Source organism: Hylobates moloch, unplaced genomic scaffold (genome assembly GCF_009828535.3).
Source record: "Hylobates moloch isolate HMO894 unplaced genomic scaffold, HMol_V3 SCAFFOLD_15, whole genome shotgun sequence".
NCBI lineage: Eukaryota > Metazoa > Chordata > Mammalia > Primates > Hylobatidae > Hylobates > Hylobates moloch.
In genome coordinates this window covers 39,504,123-39,511,332 of record NW_026652290.1, presented here as the reverse complement: position 1 = coordinate 39,511,332, position 7,210 = coordinate 39,504,123, and the positions used below count along the sequence as shown (strand labels likewise).

At 36.9% G+C, this 7,210-nt stretch overlaps 1 pseudogene; it reads left to right on the top strand.

Annotated features, from left to right (window-relative positions):
• The first annotated feature begins 3,669 nt into the window (after positions 1-3,669).
• Positions 3,670-3,808, top strand: LOC116484417 (U2 spliceosomal RNA; annotated as a pseudogene).
• Positions 3,809-7,210: the final 3,402 nt, after the last annotated feature.

The following is a 7,210-nucleotide window of genomic DNA, read 5'->3' as shown; positions in this document are numbered from 1 at the left end:
ACCAGAATTGACTTTATCAGTCTTTGTTTTGTTTTTCCAAACTGGAAATGAAAACTCTTTATATCTGTAGACTTGCATTGCGAATTCAGAAGACATTTCTTCTAATATATTCGAACAGGTATCTTTTTTCTTCTCCCTTTTCAGCTTTATTCTTCAGAAGTACCCATTTTTGTATATTGGATCTCTTTTATCTGGTGTCCAATCATTGTAATTTCTACATACCATTGTTTATTTCACTTCATTTTATATAATTTTCTCAAATCTGCCTCTACAACCTGATGATCTAATCAGTTTTGTTTACTGAAATATATCTTTCACCTCTATAATGGTATTATGTTTCCCTTTTCAATCTTTCTTACATTCTACCAGTTCACTTTTATTTTTTGTGGTATCATTTATATGAAGAAAAAGTCAGCCATTACAATTGTATGAGTGTTAAAAAAAGTATAAAGGTGTGTTACCACCACTACACACAGCAAAAGACAGAATCATCTTGATCACATTCAAAGTTCCTATGAATGCCTTTGTAGGCAATCTACTTTCCCATTCTAAGGCCTTGGCAACCACTAAACATTTTTGATTAGATAGTGTTCCTTTTTCCAAAATACCACATAAATGAAATGGTACAGAATATGAAGTTGAGTCTTGTTTCTTTTACTTAGCATACTACATTTTTAATACAACAACATTGCTTTGTTCAGCAATCTGTTCTTCTTTAATGCTGAATAATATTCCATTGCATGAATGTAACAGTTGTTTGTTTAATCCATTCATCAACTGAAGGACATTTAGATTATTTCCATTTGTTGGTGATTATGAATAAGGCCTTAAAAACATGCACTGCACATACAGCTTTTCGTGTGAATGTGACTTTTTATCTTTGTCATATAATGAATAGTGGGATTGTTAAAGTCCATGGTAAATGTAACTATATATATAAAATTTTTACAAAGTTTTTAAATAATAGTTTGTAAAACTTTATACAAACTACCAAACTCTTTTCCTGAGTGGTCAAACCATTCTACATTTTCACCAGCAATGTACGAGCCCCAGTCATTTCACATTCTCACCAGCGGCTGGTATTGTCAGTTTTTAGAACTCCATTGTAATTGGTGTATAGTGGTATCTCATTGTAGTTTTAAGTTGTATTCCCTTAGTGACTAACCATGTTGATTTTCTTTTTATATGTTTATTTGCTCTCTACATACTTATCTCATCTTTGGTTAAATGTCTGTTCAAATCCTTTTCCCATTGATTTTACCTGCATATTTGATTTCGTATCGTTTGAGTGTTCTCTGTATAGCCTGAACATATATGTAGAGGTATTTTCCACGAATATTTTCTCAAAATTTATGTATTTACTTTTCTTATTAACAATGTTGTTCAAAGAACAGTAGGTTTTAAGTTTGATGATGTCTAAATATATTTTTTCTTCCATTTATCATATTTTTGGTGTCATATCTAAAAACTATTTGCCTTCTTCAATGTCAAAAATACCATTTTCTCTGTTTCCTTCTGGATGTTTTACAGTTTTAGGCTTTACGTTTTGGTGTATAATTCCTTGGAGTTAATTTTTGTATTTGATGCGGGTATAGGAAAAGGTTGTCTTATTTATTTTTTTATTTTTTGGAGATGGAGTCTCGCTGTGTCACCCAGGCTGGAGTGCAGCGGCGATCTCCGCTCACTGGAACCTCTGCCTCCTGTGTTCAAGTGATTCTCCTGCCTCAGTCTTTCGAGTAGCTGGGACTACAGGCACGTGCCACCACACCCTGCTAATTTTTTGTAATTTTAGTAGAGACAGGGTTTCACCGTGTTAGCTAGGATGATCTCGACTGCCTGACCTCGTGATCCGCCTGCCTCGACCTCCCAAAGTGCTGGGATTACAGGCGTGAGCCACCACTCCCAGCCAGTTGTCTTTTAGTTGCACGTAGACATCCAATTGTTCCAGCTCCTTCTGTTGAAAAGACTCTTTTTATATAATTACTGTTTTTCACCTTTGTTAAAAATCACCCTTTTCACCTTCGTCTAATTTCTTTAATCAGTGTTTTACAGTTTTCACCACAGAGGTCCTGTGCATATTTTGATAGACTTTTTAAATTTAAATGTTTCATTTTTGTGTTACTGTCAATACTTTTTTAAAATTTTCCGTTCTCAACTCTTATCACTGCTGTATAGAAATTCAATTTATTTTTATTCATCCTGCTAAACTCATTTATTATTTCTAGTAGCTTTTTCAAGATTATTTTCTAAATATGAAATATGCAATAACGTCATCTGTGAATACAGACAGTATTTTAGTCATTCCTTTTAAATTTGTATGGCTTTTATTCTTTTATCTTGCTTTATTTTAGTCTCTGGTCATCTTCAATAAAATGATAGAGTTGCTACATTGATATATGTTCCACATCTATTACACACATACACGCATACGCACGTGTGCATGTATATGTCAACCAGCTCAATTTCAGATAAACATATAATTTTTAGTTTTCTTTTTTGAGACGGAGTCTGTCTGCCACTCAAGCTAGAGAGCAGTGGCTAGTGATCTCAGCTCATTGCAACCTCCACCTCCTGGGTTCAAGCAATTCTTCTGCCTCAGCCTGCCTAGTAGCTGGGATTACAGGCAAGCACCACCATGCCCAGCTCATTTTTGTATTATAGCAGACACAGGACTTCACCATACTGGCCAGGCTGGTGTGGAACTCCTGACACAGGTGATCCGCCCACCTCAGCTCCCAAAGTGCTGGGATTACAGGCATGAGCCACTGCACCCGGCCACACGTAATTTTTATTACAAATATAACCCAACTATTACATGGGACATACTTTCACTTTTTATTTATGATTAAAATTTAAAGGTATTTTCTGTGTTTTCTATGGCAACCCTAAACAGTGGTGGTGACATAAGCACATCAATATTAGCACCCCTATAAAAAAAGAAAAATTCAGATTTCTCCTGAATCACTTTGCTTTTCGTGTCTGTATCCTCACAAATGGTAAACTCACTAGCTAAAGAACATATGAAATATTTTTATGAATTCTTTTTTTCCCTCTGTTTCAAAATAGAATATCTGAAAGTTTTGTTTAAAGCTCAGTCAAGTCCCAAAAGTCAACATTAAACTCAGGCTCATAAAAACAACTTATCCTACTCCAGCACCGCCTCCACCTCCTCCTCCTTCCCCGCCCTGAGCGCCGCCGCCCGCCCGCCCGCCGCCTACGCCCGCCCGCCCGCCGCCTACGCCCGCCGCCGCCGCCGCCTACTGCAGCGCCGCCACCGCCGCCTCTTCCATCGCCGCCGCCGCCGCCACCACTGCCTCCTGACTTAAAGAATGAAGCCGTGGACCTTCGCGGTGAGTGTTTGGAAGGCGACCTGAGCAGGTTGCCACTACTAGCTTGGGCACCCTGCTTTTATTCTTATCTGGCCCCACCCACCTCCTGCTGATTGGTAGAGCCCAGTGGTCTGTTTTGGCAGGGTGCTGATTGGTGCCTTTACAATCCCTGAGCTAGACACAAAGGTTCTCCACTTGCCCACCAGATTAGTTAGATACAGAGTATCCACATAAAGGTTCGCCAAGGCCCCACCAGAGTAGCTAGATACAGAGTGTAGACTGGTGCATTCACAATCAGTTTCTCTGCAAATTGTCGTTTGCTTTATACATTTGCATATATATCGCTTCTCGGCCTTTTGGCTAAGATCAAGTGTAGTACATTTGCATATATACACTTGTGGTATGGGGATTCAAATTCCTCATTCTCATTTACTATAATGTATTTTGCTGCCTTGCTGAAAATTTAACATTCATATTACATTTTTCTTGCATAATTTTAATGATCTTATAATGATATGATTAATGATTAGATACACTAAATATTTACTAAGAGAAGGGAAATATAGATGTTAATTTGTTTTGTTCTCTCTTTACTACATTGGAAACATTGGAGACTTGCTGTTTAATATAAAGATTAGTTCACTCAGTCAAGAACTCTTCTGAAAAAAAAAATCATGTTTCATTTGTCATTTTCCTCAGACATTGAATAATGGCTTAAATAATGTTAAATTCTCTCAGCAAAGTGGGAACATGGGGCTTGGAAGCATTATTAGTTTTTATTCTAGTTTCATTTAATAATAAAATTTTGGATTATATAAGTATTTTAAAAAGAATAAGATATTCTTTTCTGCACTGGCTGATTTGTGGAGCCAAATGATAATGTACTTATGTTTAATTCTGTCCCAAACCTTAAAAAATGTACCTCCAAATCACTTTACAAGTCATACAAATTGGACTCTTCTGAATGAGTTTCATAGACTTTCCAGAAAAATTTCAAAATGGAGTAGGAATTGAAGAGCACCCTGAATATTCACAATTATTGGCATGCTGCCTTTTGGTCAACATATAGATAGGACGTCTTGCCACCGGGAAGGGAGAACACCAAGTGTGGAGCGGTTCTATACTTCACTTCTTTCTATTATTTTTAAAGCGATTTGAAAATACCTCATTTGTATGCACTTTCTGAATGTCGTATATGTTAATATTGGCTACATATAAGAGATCAGCCTGAAACTAAATGACAGCTTTGCCAATATAAGAATTGATCCAAATCCTTCTATGAAAAACAAAAATTGCATTTAATGAAAAGTTAAGTGCCTAGTTTTATCCATCTATAATTGGAAATGGAATTAAAACAAATTGCTACAAACAAGGAGTTGTAGTAAAAATGTCAACTCAGCATTACATTTTTTTTTCCCTGAGATACCACCATTCACTCGTAAGTGGAATCATCTGTATTGCAGGAGCTGCGGGGAATGACAGAGGAGTGGAGAGGAATGCTTTCTGATAAATCAACTACAGACTCAACATGAATCGTCAAATGTAATAATTTAAAGATTCATGAAGAAATAAGTGATGCCAAATGTGCTTTAAGAAAAATATCTGTTTAAATGATATTAATGGTAAGGCAGAATATAGCAAGGTGAACCACACTGATAATATTAAATTACGCCAAGAGGTTCCCTAGTCAGAATCCCTATGCAGAAATCTGCTTGCCAACTGTCGTTCCTTTTCCCATTGGTTTAGTTAAGGGTTGAAGTTCTTCTTGAAGTTTCTTTTTTAATCATCAGATCCCGACCTTACAGTTTTTGCTGACTACTTTCCTTCAGGCTGTCTTTGCTCCTGTCAATTTAGGATTTCCAGGGAATTATTCTTCTTTGAAATGCATATTCCAGGCTTGCAATGCTGGCATATGTACACTGTAGAGTAATTGTGGAGGCCAAATGTTTAATTACACATGACAGCTGGAGCTGTAGGAGTCCGAGGCTTGCTTGAAAACAACGTATGCCCTATGCAGCCTTAAGAGAAAGAACACAATTTACGCACACACACACACACACACACACACATTTTGTTCCACGTTTTGTCCACTACATTTAAAAAAAATATATATATCAGCTACAGCTTTAATAGAAGTTCAACTATTCACACTTGAATGTATTTAAGTAAGCAATATAAAAGCATTTTTTCCTCAAATCCAACCATGTATTTTTACCAAAAATGCAGCTAAAAATTCTAGAAGACCTTTTCTTCCCCTGTGAAGGGTTTGAAGATAACATTTGGTTTAGGAAAACAAGTGGTATAAAGACAAACTATAGCTCATGGGAACACACTACCAAAGAGTTATTAATGAAAACCAATTAAAAAGGATCAGTTGAAAATGTTGAGGGCCACAATTTTCATTATATTGTTACCAGTAAAATATACCCATCTCTTTCATAGTTACAAATTACCATATCTCCAGCACATTTATATACCAAGAGGGGAACAGCGTGCCATTGTTGCAATGTTATGTTTCACATTTAGGTTAAACATACATTTTTAAGTTTCCCTTAGATGTGTTGATCCTGAAGATTTGGTAATAGCTATTTGTCCCCAAATATCACCCATTGAACATCAGTAGATGATCACGGAGCAGTCCTGGAATGTTTTGATGGTAAGAATACTAATGGCTTTCAGTTTCCAGGATTGTATTGTGAATTTTAGGTGCTTATTGAATCCTCGTAACCAATCTTCCCACATGTTCTGACTTTAGGACTTTTTTGGTCCTCATTTTCCTAATAAGAAAATGCATGTCCAGATAGGTTAAGAAATTTGCTGAGGTAACATAAAAATTAGCAGTAGGGCTGGAATCCTAGAGGCCAGGTTTCTCTATACACCTTATTATATTGCCTTCAGTATTTATTTCTGTCTTTTTGCATTTGTCAATGAAATGGAATATTTACAATGTGTGCGTATATAATAATAATAATAATTTATAATGTTAACTCCCCAAAGTAAGTGCTTAAATGCGTCTGAGTGGTCCTAGCACATGATCCAAAAACAACAAGCCTGGCTTGATTATTTTAACTTTGAGTCTGTAATACAAAGGAAGAAGGGCATCCATACCTTGTTTTGCAAAGCTAGAGGAGTCAGAGGAAGGAATAATTTAAGCAGTCAAGCATAAGACTCTTTTTTTTTTTTTCTTTTGAGATGGAGTCTAGCTCTGTTGCCCAGGCTGGAGTGCAGTGGTGTGATCTTGGCTCATTGCAACCTCTGTCTCCTGGGTTCAAGCGATTCTTGTGCCTCAGTCTCCTGAGAAGCCAGGATTACTAGTGTCTGCCACCACACCCTGCTAATTTTTATGTTCTTAGTAGAGACAGGGTTTCGCCATGTTGGCCAGGCTAGTCTCGAACTCCTGACCTCAGGTGATCCACCTACCTCAGCCTCCCAAAGTGCTGGGATTACAAGCGTCAGCCACTGCACCCAGCCGCACAGGACTCTTTCAAACTGAGGTGTAGTTTAGATTATCTATGGCTAGAAAACAAAACACATGTAAAGTAGAGATTCGGCTAATATGGGCAAGTAAGTGTCATGTCGAATCCACTTTCCACTTCCTTCAATAGAAATATCTTCTTATTTTTAAATTTATTTTCCATTTTTAATGTTTTTCTGGGCATATTTTACTTCCAAAGAAATGCTTTACATACATCTAGGAATTTTCTAGATATCTGTGAAGGACCGATGCCTCTTTTCCCCATTGTCACTGTAGCTTTGCTGGGCCAAGAGCGGCACCACTTTGTCTTCATTCTGCCATACAGTACTTACCAGTTTGTATCATACCAAACAAGGCTTTCTTTCTACCTTTGTCAAGAAACAAATAACAACAGCTATCTTTATCA